Genomic DNA, 17,660 nt, shown 5'->3' on the forward strand with positions numbered 1-17,660 from the left:
GAAATGCTTTTCTTCTTTTAAAAAATTCCTTACCAGAGGATATTTTTTCCATTGAGTTTTTTAGACAAGAGTGGAAGGTCGGGGCAGGAGAGAGAGAGAGAGAGAGAGAGAGAGAGAGAGAGAGAGAGAGAGAGAGTCATCAATGTGAGAGAGATGTCAATTAGTTGCCTCCCACTAGTGCCCTGACCAGAGCCAGGGTTCGAACCTGCAACCCTTCAGTCTGTGGGCTGATGCTCTAGCCACTGAGCAAAATGAGCCAGGGCAGGAAATACTTTTCTTGACTGCAGCCCTGAAATTCATAAGGGGAGTATGTGGAGGGTTACACCTGCAACTTCCCTCATATATCCCAACAGTTGAGTGTTGATTTGTAAAAATCCCAATACAGAGTTGATGACATTGTACTTTTCTTCATCTTATAAAAGTTTATTTGTGAATCGATGACTAAGGAAATCTGGCCCCAAAGTTTTTCATACCTGAACGTGATTATTGGGTAAAGACAGGCTTGCTTGTAGCAGTCCTCTGCTCCACCGAGCGCAGGAGGATCGTGGGTCTCCAGGCCCAGCCCATGCAGGGCAGGCCACGGAGGACTCTGTGCTGCTGCTGGGAGTCAGCTGAACACACTGCTCCCGCCCAGGGCACAGTCACAGCAGCGTGCACTCTGCGCCAAGGAAGCGCCCTAGCCTGCTCTTCCCAAGATTTCTCTCATGGCAGTTAATAGTGGTTTTATTTTTCCACTTTTTAGGACAAGAATCTTGGTGCTCCATCATTGATTTTTTTTCTTTCGACATCACATCCAGTCCATCAGCAGATCCATTTGTTCTGCCTTTAATAAATCTTTGGAACCCCGGCCCCTGCTCAGCACCTCCCCGGCACAGGGTGTTCCCCTGGAAGCGGATTCTGAGACGCATGTTAATAAAATCAGAGCTATAACAAGAAAGAGGGACATCTTTTAAAGTTATTATGTGCCAACGCCTCTGGGTTAAAAATGTAGGGGAAGGAACGTAATTTAAGATACTCCCCATGCATTAGAGTGAACTGTGGCTGCCTTCTGCTGTGCTGGCGGCTCCCTCACAACCGGTCCAAAGGCAGACCGGCTGAGAGCCAGGAGGAAGCAGTGCAGTTGAGACCAACTTTGGGGATTTCACCATTCTGTTTAGTCCCTCCTCCTTTTCCCAAAGCTTCTTTCCGGGATGTGTCTTCTTCATCTCGGCCATCTCAGCACGCATGGCAGACAGTGGCACTCGGTCAATGGCTGTGCAATAAATAATGCCCAAGATGTGCACCACGACTTTAGTTGCTATACTTTAAATGGGAAAAATGCATATTTTACTTTTTAATTCAGTATCTGGAAAACTATATAGAAATCATTTTAGATTTTTGTCTGCTATTCCTTTCCCTTCCCCTCTTCTTCAAGTATAAGACAAAACAATGACCATTTATCAAAAGTTAAATGCTGAGCTACATGTCTTTAGGGATTGCCTTTTTCTTTGAGAATCATGAATCCACTCTAAATTCTATGAGGTTTTTCTTCTGTATTGGGAGCAAAATATCATCCTGAAATTTCTGGTTCGATTTTGATTCTATAGATTGCTCTTATTCACTTATCAAAGGTCATTTGTTAGAGATTGAGGCTAACTGCAATTCTTCTTAATTAGAAAAAACTCTATTTCTGCATATGTACTTTTGTGCACTGTTTATTTATTTTCTTGGGAGAAATCCCTAAAAGAGAATTCTGTATAAAAGAGTACATGTATTTTAAGGGAGTTTTGACACATGTTACCAAAATGCACTTTCCCCACTTGATCAGTTATTATTGATCAGTTGCAAACAACCCAAGCCTAGCTAGTTTATTTAAGTGAAAGGAATTTATTACCGGTTACTTGGTGCTCATGATTTTTGGAGGGCTGGAGGGTCTGTCCCTGACTCAGCCTGTAGGGAACAAAGTGGGCCCCAGAATTTTGTTACTGTGCCATAAGAGAGCAAGCAGTGGTGCTGTGTTGGGAAGTGGCTAAATCAAGAGGCTGCTGCAGCCAGTCCTAACCACCTCCACTAGACTTCCCACACTGCCGAAGGATGCTTGTCAGGGCCACCGTGCACTCTCACCTGGAATTGTGGAGGGGCAGCGGTCTCAAGTTCATATCACTGTACCATCGCTGCATTCTCTCCTAGCAGCATTTCTCCGGGACTCCCATGGCCACTGAAAAAGGTGAAACCCAACGCTGCAGGCACAGGAACAGATAGATTTTGTGGGTGCATGGCAAATGAAAACATGAGAAGTGCCAGCCTTACCTCCTTCTCTTGCTCGCTGGACCAGCGTTTTCAAGCAGGAAAGAAACAATGCCAGCATCGGTTGCAGGCTCAGAGCATTACTGCAACTCTGTGACAGCGCCTTAACTTCACCAGGTTGTCATTTCTCAGCTGGTGCCACAGCTGAGGGCTCAGGAGACCATGCTGGTATTCTCTAAGGTCAGCTGCTTCTGGGAATGTAGGGCATGGGGTCTTGGCAGATCCTCTGAGTGGCATCGAATTGTCTCACTTGCTTTGCTCTAAAGGCATGTCCTTTGTCAGAAACATGTTTGTACCATGTTTGTGACTGTTGCATTCGCTAAGTCCTGGGCAGTTGCTGGCAGGGAGGAAGGTGAGCAGTGAGGGAGACGTCTCTGTCCACCTGTCTCCTTGAGGAGACGACATTGAGGCCTCTGCCAGTTTGGGAGGGGCCCAATTATAACTAATCTGCCTCCTGGCGGCTGGCCCGACTTTGAGTTCCGAGGCCAGCTAGGCCACTCTTGGAGAAGAGATATACATGCACCACTTCCCTTTGTGCCACCCGGTGGCTTAATTCATGAGCCCTTGAAGGAGCCTTGGGGTGACTGGGGACGGAGGCTGATGGACATCCGCAGGACCCTCATCTTGTTCCTCTGATTATTGAGAACCTCGTCCACAAGGACACTTTTGGGTGAGCACTCCCCCCCACTCTGAGGCCATCCTACCATGCATTTATACACCCGTTCTCCACACCTCCTGGTCACTAGTCCTTTACTCCTGGCTTTTCCTAACTTTCACCATATGGTTAAACCATGAGTTATCTCCCACAAGTTATTGTAGGTTTGTACCCTAGTTACCTCTCTGTCTGGAAAGTAAAACAACAACGGCAACAGCAAAACCCCAGATGTGCTGCCTGACTTTCTGCCAAACAGTAGGATTCCTTTCCTCCTGTCTCTCAGGGAGTTGCAGTGATGGTGAGGAGCCATGTGATTGTGACCAGCGTCACCATGCAGAACAGCCTATAAACCAGGCTCTATTTCATTTCTTTTTAGACTAGATGCCCACAGCAAGCTCCCCATGATGCTTGCACCCGACATGCTTGAGTTCTGGGCATATCCAACGTTATGGCCTGGCGACTCAGATAACACCAAGTTCTGGATGGGCAGCTCAGGACACATGGTTACGTACTGGCCCATAGTCAGGTATGCGGTTTACCAGGATCAAGAAGTAACCCAGGAGCTGTTTCTCAAAAGAAAAAGAATTATGCTCTTGGGAACATAACTTTGCTTCAAAGCCCTATGCGCTGGACTATTATTTTCCTATTAGGGTTTGCCACAGGCTCTGTACAGCATCAACTCTGCCTCAGACACTTTGAGTACAACTAGATCTGCAGTATCTCAAGGTCCAAATGTTTGCAGGTACTTGGACCACCTGGAGCCTTCTCTAGTCCCCAGTCTCCCTAAAGGTGGTGGCTTTATGGTTTACTTGGTAAAGGGCTGGAAGCAGCACAAATGACTGGAGTGTATATTGCCTCCAGAGTTCAAAGAGGACACTTGCTTAGTTGTATGGGCTCATGATGCAGCGTATTTCCTTGCACTTTGAAGAGCCTCTCCTCATATGTCCCAGACAACTGGAACTACTGAACCTTCAATGTTGGATCAATCCTTTGATTTCTCTCTCCTCCTCTGGCACTCCTGGGTCTCAGCAAGAGATCTAGGGTAATTGCTGTCAACATTCTGCCTTATGCACTGTGAGGTGATCCAGGTTTCTGTGCAATAAATTATGACAGAGTGAGGGAACCAACTTAACCCTGAGAGAAGAGGGTGTGTGCACTCCTTCCAGGTGAAAGCAAATTATGTCTAGTGAGCAACGGTTCTTCGGGAAGAAAACACTGTCTGATCAATGGATGTGTACCTGGTCCTGAGATCTCTTCCTTTGCTTCTATAACAAGATTACTTAAAACATTTAAAAATAATATTTAAAAAATAATATTTTCTTCAGTTCTGCGATTACTTTAGGAATAGCAGGGACATGTAATATCACCAACCGATTAAGTTTTTAAAAATCCAGCAACTTTCAAGACCCATTTTTCTTATGCTTTGGCTAACATGTTGAATTCAATGGGGTTGAAATTTGCCTTTTCCTGAATATTGTAGGTCTCTGATGGTGGTCTTTACTTCAGTGGTTCAACCTGCATGTGTGGCATTGCTATTGGCTTAGTATTTTGTATGAAGAGAATGGTTTGGAAATATATTTTCAAAGGTTTCCACTTGGCCATTCCTCATACTATGGCTCCATTTCTAAGCACATTTATTCCAGCTACACATGGCCGTGCTCTGGAAAAGTGGTGTGTGTGGTTATGACAGTGCAATGAGCCGGGTGTGGACAAGTGCCGACCTGGCACTTTCATGAGGACTGTCCTGGCTCAGCCCGACATGATGTTTCAGGACAACTCCCCTAAGGAATTTGTCTGTTGAGTGTTAGCAAGAACAGAGTGTCCAGGTGTGCTCAGGTTGAAGGATCAATGGAGCTATTTCTAATCTGGACAGGAACACAGTTTGTTTGAATCAACCCAAAACTTAAACATTACGAATCAAAGTCAAAATTATGACCTCCTCCCTCCAAAAAAGATCTGGCCATCACTTTAGAACACTGGTATGTCCAATTTTATCTTAGCATCTGCTGCTCTAACCACAAGGTTTGTCTAAAGGCACTAAAGCGTATTGAAACAGTCTATAATTATGAGTTGATATATCTCTATTTAACCAGGAGGCCAGGAAAAACCCAGAACTGTTAAATTAGATCATTGCCTGCAGAGCATCAAGAGTAGCTACTATGAGACTGTTGCTCTGAGATGGTTTTTGGGGACGATTAGTTCTTTGCATCTGCTATTCTGTTTTTTAAAAAAATTAATTTAATTTAATTTAATTTTTTTACCTGTATATTAGGCATTTAAGATCCTTCACAGAAAAAAAACTCACATATGTCTTCATTTCTAGATCTTAAATTCCACTGAAATCAAAGGTGGCAAACCCCTTCCGAGCAGGTTTGCTGCCAGTGCCACCTTGCGTCCGCTCTGTCCAGGTAAGGGCTCCCTCCGTCAGTCACCTCACATCTGCGAGTCAAGTACCCATGTGTGGAGAAAAGTAATTAGCTATTGTAAGCAGTGATAAGAACATCACAAATAATCAATTCCTCTGGCATTACCAGCTACTCAGTCACGGAAAAGTCTAATGCAAGAATTTATTACAGAATATGGGCCAGCTTAAGGCTTGGACTTCGGTATGCGTGCATTGCTGGGTTGAAAGGCAGAGCTGTAATGATGCTCACCTCAAACACGGAGGCTAGTTGCCCATAAAGGCCTCAGGATAAGCAAACGAGTGTCTTTATGTTTGCAAAGATGTATTGTGCGGTGTCACAAAAATAAGAGATCGGCAAACGGCTTGGGAGTAATTAAATGCACTCTGATGCTGCCACCTCACAAAGGAGGAAGAGCTAATTACAAGCGCAGAACACCGTGCGGAGAAGCACATTGACTGTACTTATTCAAAGATGTTTATTTCACCTGAAAGAAAAGGACCACGGAGGCATTTCCCTGTAATCAAAACAGAGATCACCTTCTTTTACTGACCATCCTTATTTCAATTCTGAAAGTTCTTGGAAGACAGCATTTTAATCCACTTTAACCTTTAGGGTCCTTAAATGTTAAAACTAACATTGCTTAAGAAAAACATGCGTACCCACCTCTAGCTCCCCCTTCTCCCTAATTTGGCACAATAATTTAATCATAGTTTCCTTGAGAAAGGAATTCAACACTTATATACTCATTAAAAGACGGAACACGCAGTTAATCTCCAAAAGTGAAATGGGCCCTAGCTGCTTTGGATCAGTGGATAGAGCATCGACTTGCAGACCAAGGGTCCCAGGTTCGATTCTGGTCAAGGGCATGTATCTCAGTTGCAGGCTCCTCCTGGGCCCGGGCCCTGGTTGGGGTGCGTGCAGCAGGCAACCAATGGATGTGTTTCTCTCACATCGATGTTTCTCTCTGTCTTTCTCTCTGTCTTCCACTCTCTCCAAAAGATCAATGCAAAAATACCCTCGGGTGAGGATTAACAACAACAACAACAAAAAGCGAGACCAAGCCCAAAGGCCCAGGAGCATGTCCCAGTGTGCCTCATGGGTGCTGCCCTCAGGTGAAACATGGAAGAGCCATTGCTGTAATTAACACAATGCCAGTTGAAACCGAGATGTATGCTGTGACTTAAAGTCGAAAAGTGGAGATGGATTAATAGTATTCCCTTCATTCTGATTGACTTGGATTTACTGAAATATCCTATAAGGTGAAAAACTCACCCTATGTCCTAAGTTAATTTTCTTTTGATTCTATCCAGAACATGACTTCTGTGTTATATAAAAGCTACCTAAAATTAAAGTTTAAGGAGAATAAGAAATAAGAAGAAAATTAGAAGAGCTAAGGGGACACGCAGGAGGCAACCGATCAATCGATGTTCCTCAGATTGATGTTTCCCTCTCACATTGATGTTTCTCTCTCTCCCTTCTTCTCTCTCTAAAATCAATAAAAACATTAAAAGAAAAGAGTTAAGGGGATAATTGTAACATCCTAAGAATCGGCAGTGCTGCATTTCTTTCTTTTAGGGCACGGCTTGCTGAGGGTGGGAATCCAGTGGTCACTATCCTGGGGCACGGAAGGTGGGGCACACACACTGGGGGGCACTTGTCTGAAAGTCTGTCCCTGGTGGCTACTGGTGCGTGGAGTTCTCTGATTATTTTCCACAGCAGGAAACTATGGGACCTCCCTGCCCCTGCCCAGCCTTCTCAGGGACGCAGCCTCTGCACTATCCATGGCCTGAATGAAAATCTGCTCCTGGGAGAGGGCAAATCACTGAACATATGCTTAATCTAAAAATACACTTTTCAAAAATGTAGTTTTGGAAGATGCTAAGATATGTCCCTACACTAGAACCTTCTCTTTGGCCCATATTTGGTCACATGGAATGCAATGCATACACAGCAATATGCACATTTTTGCCAGAGCCCAACACTTCTTGTGAGTCTTTGTGCATTTTGGAGAAAATGCCAGCAATCTTAAAGCAAGATGCTTACCAAAGCTGTGAGCACATTCCTAGAAGATTTAAATTTAGTTCTCCATAAATTAACATTTGTTTTAAGGCATGGAGAAGTTGGTGTCTTACCAGTAGTTGGGATTCCATTGAATACTACTTTTCAGTTTATCAGTTAGTGAACAAAAGGATGCATTCAATCTCTCCAAGTTTAAATTCTTAAAGATGTAAGTTAACAGATGTATTTTCATATCAAAGAGCTACAATAGGCTTTGGTTGTGCTGACAACAATGTCAGGATCAACGACAAGACCCTTTAAAAAATATCATAAGCCATATTAAATATCAGCCACATTATTTTTATTTGATCCTGTGGTTTTATTCAATGTTTATATACTAAAATTGGAAAATTGTTGAAGCCACTTTGACCATATCACTGAGTAGTGAGAAAAAATGGAGTTTTCTGTAAAGCAATGGCACCTCCTAAATCTAGATTAGGTCAAAACTGAAGAGTCTGCAACAACTCAGAATTGAATTGCCAGTGTACTGCAGAAGCTTCAGGCTTACTGGGCAGGCCTCCCCACCTGGCACACGAGTCTACAGCAAACATACCAAATGGAGGCCCAGAATCTAGTTTTCTTTCAAAAGCCACATGAATAAGAGTGACACATGCATGCTTTCTGGTCCTCTCTGCATGTTCTCACAGTGAAAATAGTGCATGTATGACCTGGCCACCGTGAGATCAGGAACTGAGGTGGTGCGCCCCTCTGTGCTGCCCAGGTGGCCGGTGCACCGGCTGCCCAAGTCGCCCAGACATGCCCTAGTGCCCCTCTGTTAGGACTGGCGATTAAACAGTGTCAGAGCCATGGGGCCCCACATTTGATCCCATCCTCTTCTCTTCTTTGCAGAACCTAATTTGATTATTTTCCACTAGAAAAAGCCTCCCTACATATAACCGTACATACGTGTGTGCATTCCCAATGCACCTAAACAAAAGCGACAGCCCTGTGATAATAAAATATGGCTTCTCCGCCACGAAAGAGAACGGACTTTACAGAATTCTCCATGGTTATTTTTAACAACTGTGTGTTTAAAGCTACCTATTTTGATATTGTCTTTGACCTCTGTCTTTTCTACATTTGCTGGCACAAAAGTTCCTAGCTGGTCAGCCATTGGATGCACAGAGAATGGAACATGAGCTTTAAGAGACTCAGAAGACTAGTAATCTGGAAAAAGGATGACACAAATCAGTGAATATGCAAGTCTTGCAAGTGTACAGTGTGATACCAAGAGGACATATCAGAAAAAGCTGTATGGTGTTATCAAAACATAAAAGCACTTTGAAAAAGAGCCCACTGTGTGTTTATTTAAGGCAACAAACTCCTGTTGGCTGGGAAATGCATTTGAGCAAGGCCCGGTGGGATACGCGACCGTCATGGGAGCTGAGAATGGGGCAAGATGACCCAGGTGAAGATACCTAATGACTTGTGACACCTTCTTGTAAAAATAAACCCCACACACGAAAGGAGTGATACATTTAAAAATCGCTCACTCATTGGCAACTCAGATTTTGCTTTATTAGCCTGGACAAGTAAATTTTCTGTAATAGTTTGTTGTATTTAAAGACCGTGTAAAACTCTCATTGCAAACAGTTGTTTACAGTGCGGTTTTCAGCGGCGAGCTGTTTTAAAGCTCAATTGTGCATTTTGCAGATAAAGTGGGAAAACTAACTGAAGGCTGTATTGTAAGCAGTGGTTGCCGTGGAAACCCCAGTTTCAAGAGCTGGTTCTCCATTACCACTTAATTTAGGCTTCCTAATTGCATTCCACTAAATCGGTAGCGACAATATCTGCAGAGCAAAACTGCTTGCCCAGTCTAGCGCAAACCTCTTTGAAACAGGCTTTTTGAAAGCCAGGGGCTATAAAAACTCAGCATGACGCGGAGCATATGAGAAACCTATAGTTCAAATGTCCTCCTGCCTGCTTTCTCATCCCGGGGAACTCCAGTGTGCTCCACACCAATCTATTAGTTCAGTCTACCTTAAAGATCATAAAGCTCTGCCATGTGGAAACTCATCTGTCCGGCAACACATCGGTGCAAAATGGATTTAATTGTGCTCCCGGCCCAGTATCATGTCCATCTTATTTTACCGCACACCAGCAGGTAGCCACGCAGTCTCACTTCCCTTGAACTGCCCTTGCTCCACAACACGCAGAGAACAATACTTTCTCAGTTTAAACGATTTGCCACTGCCGGGCTGAGCGGAGAGAGAGCCTGCCCATATGTGACTTGGAGAGAGGCTTGTCGGAACCACTAGACATAAAAGCGTTGCAATTACCGACCACACTGCTTTAATAGGGGAGGCGACTAATATGACAGTGTAAGTGACTGCCAGTGAGGAGCTCTTCGTCACTGTCAGATTAGCACTTGAGTTAAACTCTTGTAAATCAGTCACATTATGCTGCTGGTGGAGAAATGAACACAGACCTATTATGCCTGAGATTCCAGAGGGCTCTCTCCGCCAAAGGAGCTACACCGGATGCCCGTTCATCTGAGTTGTGTCGTGTTTATTGTTTCGCAATTACTGATGTGGGAAGATAAAGTTGCCTGGGATGAGGTTCTGAAACGGAGGCCTGTGTGTTTGGTGGCAGAGGAGGAGGCCGGCCTGGCTCCATGGCCTGGCATGGGAGTGCATGGTGGGCACTCTGGGAAATGTCCAGTGGGAGGGAAAGCCAGGTTGGCCCTGATTGACAGCAAAATCCCACAATTGCGTTTTCTCCTTCCACAGCAAACACTTCCAACCAGAATACCTGCTGTCCAGGAGCCCACGGCCAAGCGCACCATTTCCTCTCAGGTTCTGCCGGTGAAGAGACAAGTGGAAAGAAGGCAGCGTTCCCTGCTCCTGGCATCCGTGCATGTTGCTAACGCAGCGTGGAGGCTGCTGCCAAGCACTCGCTGTTGTCCCAGCTCCCGAGGCTCTGAATGCCCTTGCTCCCCCAGCTGTGGGTCTCCTGCAGGAGTGAATGAGGCATTTCCCAGGACAAGACCGTATGAATGAGACAGCTGGTGTATTACAAGGCAGGAGGCTCCATGCATTTCCCAGTCTAAGAAAGCAAACTCTAAGGGAGTCTTGATCTCTGTTCCAGTCGAATGTGTAGGGGAAGGAAAATAGCATCGCCCACAAGGCTGTGCCAGAAAGTCTCTCACTGAGGCAGGAAATAAAGAGGTGGGGGAAGTTGTTGGACAACTTCCATCCAGGGAGAAACGGCCACGGTACGGGCGCGGGGCTGCCCGCTGCGCTTGGCGGAGCGCGTCACCTCTGCATTACACACACCGGCTCCTTCTGTGACTCAGTTCCAGCAGAACTGTGAGCTGCAGCTCTGGGCTGTGCATTCTTCTCTGTGAGAGCTCATTTCCAGTTCCCAGAAGGCCTAGGGTTGTGGACACGCTTTCCTGATTCTGATACACCTGGACCGGGGGCTCATCTCCACCCTCATCCGTTTCTGTTCCTTTCTTCCGTGCTGTGACTGGGGAAAAAGTAAACCAGCATGTTTTGTAATGACCTTGATGGTGCCGGAGGACTTCAACTAAACAAGGCAAAGCCAACCCCTGCCCTGCCCCGCCCCCACCTTGCCTCAGGCCACTGCACCAGGCTGTTGCTCCAAAGTACTCAGAAGCAGCTCCCCGAGGAGCCAGCAGGGAGGAGATCAAGGGAAAGTAGAGGCAACTTTGTTCAAGCATCAGGTTCCTGCTAATTTCCTCTCCTGCCACTCTGGAAACGCTTCTGATTGTATCTGTGTTCTCTGACTTTGCCACTGCTTATCTCTGATCCACCTCACGAAACTAATAAAATAAAAGACTAATGTTTCCTTCTCATCCTTAACAATTAATTCCAATTCTAAAACTTCTTTGATCTCCTCTCCATTATTCTAACATTAAACCCCAAATCTTTGAGCTTAAAATCAAGCCTTGTTCCAGTACATAGCCCAGGTACCCCATGGAAAGAAAATTGGAGCCGCCACAGAAAATGATTACGCTGAATTACAAATCACGGAGAGTTGCATAAATAGTTATGAGGGAAAATTGCAGGATAATGCTGCTGATAGAATCAATGGCATCCTTGATAGTAATATACCCAGGGGTTCGCTATATTATCTAGCCACTGAAATGTCAATACAATAAAACGTACAGAGGAATTTATATCAAGATCCCTTCTTTGTTAATTCCCAAGTGAATAATAAAGCAAATTGGATATCTTCAAGGTCTCCTCTAATCAACGTGCTTGAGAAACTAGCTAACCTGGCCATCCTGCTATTCCAACTGATGGGTGTCAGGGAGCATTTCTCTCTCTTTAAAAATATTTTTACTGCATATTTGAACATGTTGCTCATAAAAAAGTTCATTTTATAAATTCTCTGCATCACTAGGACCCATGCAATAATATTTTATAGAAAATGTTTTATATTTATATTATTTCTCTTTGGATCTCAGTGCTTAGTAAGGAGCTCAGAATATAAGAGGTTCCATATGAAATGCTTTTAGAATAAGCAAATATACATGGATTGGGCTTTATCTTAGCTCTCTTTGCTCATTTTCCCCTTTTTCTTGCCACCTAACATCCTTTAAATTAATTGCTCTGTGCATTTTCACATGTTAGCTTGTCATACCCACTTTGGAGGAAAAAATCCTTCAGCAGAAGCTTCTCTGTGCTCCTAGGACAACCCGTGGCTGAGGCGCCTGCGTCACTGGCCTGCAGGGTCTGAGAGGAGCAGGCATGCTCTCCGCTCGCCGGGACTGCTGGGTAAACCCTATTAAAACCCTTCCATATATTTCTCCTTGAGAGAAAAGGAGAAGATTCTAGGGCTCCACGCCATGGTCTACATATTGGATCAATCTTCAGTATAATCAGTATAATCAAATTCCAGGAAAATAAACATTTTTCTTTTTCCTTTTAAGTTTTTAAGCAAATCTTTATACTATGTTTTTAAAAGGTAGCTGTTTCCTATATGTTTTTAGCACCAAAGAAGTATGACAGTGGTCACCTGTACTGGTCTGCACACGGCCCAGGCCTGGGGCTGCACCCCGTGAAGCCGCCAGAGCATCTGGTGGGTGCTGCGGTTTTCACTGCTGTGCCACTGTCTTTAAAGAAAACCGAAATTAGCAATTCTATTTCAAACCAAAGGTGTTTGAGAACTCTGGTTTCAATAAGTTTCATTTGCTACTTTAATTCTAAGAGGAAAAAACATGGACCCTGGGCAGGCCCAGCTATACAGTGCATGGGCCCCTCGGTACACAAAGTAGGAATTTTAAAATGGCAGCAGCAGAGCAGGGAGCCGGCGTGGCCCTCTAGGCCTGGCCCCGGGCGCTGGCACCGCCGGAGGCTGACCTGGGTCTGGAGTCAGGTCATGGCCCCTTTGCTAGTGGGCGCGTGTGAGCCGCCCTTAGCTTCGTTTGTCTGGTCTTTTCAGCCCGGCCTTTCAACACGCCTTTCCTCACCCGGAGGGTGAGATGTAAAAGCGCCTTGCACGTTTTGAAGTGTGATATAAAACGATGTCTTGTAATATTTAATTTTTTTCATTTTTCAATTACAGTTGGTATTCAGTGTTATTTAGTTTCAGATGTACATCTTGATCCAACATATATGTGCTACAAAGCGATCACCCCAGTAAGTCTGACACATGCATAGCGCTGCGATCGTATCGTCACTTTCCCACGGTGGGTGGGGTGGGCGTGGGCAGATTATGATGTAATCAAACTCCTACTTGCTTTTCTTCTCTGACCTTCGAGAGAAAAGGGACGATGCTTCTCTCAGTCTTGGGCTTCAGATCACATGATACATCACCTTGTTCTCCTGTGAAACACAGAACCACCGCCTTCTGAGGTCCCAACTCCCATTAGTCATGGGGCCCTAGAGTAGACCAGCCACCAGGAAACCATCATGCTGAGTTCATGTGTGCCAGGGCCTGGGGGATAACCAAGTCCCCCTGAGCCACTTTTCCGGGTCCTGGCAGCACAGACAGAATGCACTGCAGTTGAGGCCTCATTAGGTGGGAAGGACATGGCTGTGCCCTGAGACCTGGCAGGGAAAATGCCTGGTGACAGGGAGGCGCAGGTTCTCTGCTTGCACAGCACAGCCACTGCCCCTTTGGAGGTGAGCAGCTCCAGGCAGGTCTCTGATCTGATGCTCCCTCAGGAGAGATAGTCCTTTCACATCTGAGACAAAGGGGCCTGGTCGAGAATCCTCTGTCCAGACACTTCTGATTAGCTTGACTTGTGAGGTGGGGACCCAGGGACTCAGAGCTGAGCCTCACTGTGGACCGCAGTAGCTTTGCTGAGTCCCAGTAGCAACTCCTCAGACATTTGCAGGATGCACAGGCATGGCCCGAGGAGGCCCTGCAACCCTGGCACGTCTTCCAAGGTCAGGTGCCATCTCAAAGCCCCATGTGAGCAAAGCCCCGTGTGAGCAAAGCTCGCATGCACCACTCAAACAGCAGAAAACCAGAATCATGAGCAGCGGAAGGCATTCATGATAAAGAGCTCCGAAAGCCCGAGACGAGCAAGGTGAGCATCGGATGGCAACGGGGCCGCTCGCAGAAAAATGAAATGGGTCTTAAGCCCCTGAGAGGGTATCAACCTCCTTCGTTGTGAAGGAAACGCAAACTGAGAGCAAACTGACAGCTCACGTGGATGCATGGACAGTGCTCAAGCTTGCTAGCATAACGTGTGGGTGAGACCAGAGGAAAGAGGCCTGCCAGATTGATGGTAAAGATATAAAGTGGAACAACCTTGAGATAAAAAATTAGGCAATGTGTAGAAAAATTATAAGTGACTTTACCCTTTGATCCAGAAATCTTACTTCTAGGTATCTATCCCATAGATATACCACCAAAAGTACAATACAGTGTATACACTAAATTATTGTGATATGTTAGTGTTAGAAACAAATTGGAAACCTCCAGGTGTCTCCATTAATAGGGGATTGTGGGAATAAATAATAGGACATTGACTCAAAGAAATCCTGTATGCCCTCCCCGCCCCCCCAAAAAAAACAACAACACACAGAATGAGAAAGATCTCTATTTGTGAAAAGAAAACAGCAAAATTTAGAGCACAAATCTTTTGCATAAGAGAAGCAATATAAATTTATTTACTTATTTGCTTATATTTTCAAAAACCAACACTGGAGAGATAAACCAGAAGATGAATATAAATCATCACCAGAAGGTGAGGACAGGGGATATTATGGTAATAAGACTTCTTTAAATCATGTTGCTATTTTACAGATTCAAAAATATACAATTTCAAAACACTTTGAAGTGCATTAACCCATTCTCTAGCAATTTGGTGCCACAATCACACAGAGAAAAGGACCCTTTCAAGTAACTTGAGAGGACATTGTTTAGCCTTTGTGTCCATAGGGAGATATTTGTGAGTACAGAAAGAGCTACAAACCAGTGTTAAACTCCATTCAGTAATTTTATTGTTAGTAGTGATATTGGTCATATTGCATTGAGGTTATTTTGTATTTTTGTAGACTAAAATGATGAGTACTTGCAGCCAATATTTTCAGAGTAAGAAAAAAATTACACTAAAACCAAAGCAGATAGACAAAATTTCTGCAATATGAACTGAAAATTTCAGTATTAACTCATGATTTAAAAAAATTATGGATGGAGGGGACAGGGATTGCTGATGTTTAAAGGCACCCATTTGCAACAGGTAGTAAATAAGCCATTGTGATCTAGTGTGCTGTAGAGTGAACATAGACACCAATGCTGTACTATAATTATGATACATGAAAAATATCTGTAAAACTACAATTATATTATAATATATAAATCAAAGTAACACATTATTCACCTTATATTCACACAATGTTAAATGTCAAATATCTATATATATATAAAAGCCTAAGTGACCGAACAACCTAACAAACAGTCGATGCTCAACTCAAGAGCTGCCCCCTGGTGGTCAGTGCACTCCCACAGCCAACCTCCCATGGTCCAAATTGGCCCTGATCACTGGCCCGGGCCGAGGGACCCCGCCTGTGCACGAATTCGTGCACTGGGCCTCTAGTATTCAATAAGAAAAGATACTAGCCCTGCCTAAAAGCAAAGGAAACTCTGTAGAAATGACCATCCCTAATGGCCACAATGGTGGTCTCAATGCTACTTGCCATTGAAAGGAGCCCGTTCTGGGACAGAAAATGCACAAATGAGCCAGGACATCTTGCTGCCTCAGAAAGGAAGGAAGCTTTCAAAGGCGAGTGGGCTTTTGTGAAAATGACACACTAGATGACATGAAGATATCACTGACCAAAGGTGGAGCAATTGGAGCATCCGAAAGTGAATTGAGTTGAAATACATGAAACTATGAAAAAGTGAACTCTCAGTGGTACTAAAAGGGGAGGGTGGCGTGACCTAAAAACACAACAAAACTAAACAATGTGCACACACATACAAAATGGAGCACACGATTCCTTGGTGACTATTTCAGGTGACTAGGACACCAAGCCTTTTGTCTAAATACTGGCAACTAAAGGAAAAGAATCAAGTATTTATCCTGCGCTGTGTACAAATTTAGTTGCCCTAGTTGATGAAGAAAGTTTTTTTATAAAAAGTATGGAAAATTCAGCTGAGTTAGAATGTTACCATTTTACAACATCTCAAGAATAGTCTGACTCCAGCCCAGGCCATCAGTGAGGAGACTGGTGGGTGAACATGTGATGGGAGCTATGGTGGAGGGATTAGGCCATCACCACCTGTTCTACCAACTCATAACTGTGAGCCCAACTCATAGCCCCATCCTCTTTTGCAGTGTGACCTTGTGACCAGCCTTCAGGAGGTTGAATCTTTCCCAATCCTTTAGCTCTAGGCTGGCCTTATGACTTTCTCTGAACAATGGAATGAGGTAAAAGTCATGATGTGTAATCTCCCAGGCTGGGCCATCAGACACCTGCTGCTTCTGTCTTTTTCACTCGGAACACGCTCTCTTCAGAGCCAATTGTTTGTGAGAATAGCCAGGGACAATCATGCCGTAAGAAAGCCCATGCTAGACACATGGAAGAGCAGCCCCCTGGGTGAGAGCTGAGGAGCCAGACAGGAATCGTTGGGGAATGCCCCACCCAGTGCAGCAGTCATCTGCTGAGTGCACCCCAATGAATGATCCCAGCCAATGGCTCCAGATGATCAGGAGTAACTGCCCCGCCTGTTCTGCTGAAGCTGTCATTGATGGGACTGTGAGCAAGTAAAATGGTTACTGTTTTAAGCCACAAAGTTTAGGGTAGTTTAGCTATATAGCAGCAGCAATGTAATTAGAAAGTCATTGTTTTGCTATCTATAAGGAAGTATCCAATTCAAGCACAGATTATCAATGAGGAAATCAATAACGGAAAGTTTGGTGGGATTTTACATTGGACAGAACAGGAAAGAGCAGCTGGTCACCATATCAGCATTACTAAAGGGTGGGGCAGCCAGCCATAGGTGCCCCTTGGTGTGGTCAGTCAGAAGTTTACAACTTATGACATATTTGTAAAAAAAGCAAACCACGAACGAGGCAGAGTTGAACCTGAATCTAGTGAATTCTTTAGAGTAAACTTCTAATTTTCAGAAAACTTATAGATCTTGAGTTCAGTGACATTGAGAGTAAGTGAATGGATGAGTCCAGGGAGAGAGATTTCTACAGAACAACAAGCCTGGCTGATCTTTAAAGAGCCCATAAGAAAACAAAGGTGAAGCGCAGACCTAGATGAAAAGAAATTAAGGGACTCTCAGCCATGCAGTATATGACTCTTGCTGGCATCCTGATTCGTGCAGCCCAAGCGGCAAAAGACAAACTGAGACTCTCAGGGGAATCTGAGTATGGAATGGGTGTTATATGACATTGAGAAATTATTTTTAATTTTTTAAACTGATGCCATGGTAGTTATGTAAAAAATGTCTGTTTTTCTTTGCTTTATTATTAAGAGAGGTATATACTAAATATGTGGAAGTGAAATGGCACGAGGGTTGGAATTTATTTTAAAATTCTTTACCAATCATTTCACAATGCATATAAATATGGGATCATATTATACACCTGAAACTAATATGTCAATTCTACTTCAATAAAAAGTAGTAATAAGTTATCTACCAGTAAAATAAAGGAAAGGAAGTAAGGAAGGGAGGAAGATTGAGAAAAAAGAAATAAATTATACAAAAGTATTTTTTAAAAATTTTATTATTAGTAGTATTATTATTGTTAATGCTCACCTGAGGATATTTTTCCATTGATTTTTCTTTCTTTCTTTTTTTTTAGAGTAAGGGGAAAAGGGAGG

The sequence above is a fragment of the Myotis davidii genome, unplaced genomic scaffold (assembly GCF_000327345.1).
Source record: "Myotis davidii unplaced genomic scaffold, ASM32734v1 scaffold336, whole genome shotgun sequence".
Taxonomy (NCBI): domain Eukaryota; kingdom Metazoa; phylum Chordata; class Mammalia; order Chiroptera; family Vespertilionidae; genus Myotis; species Myotis davidii.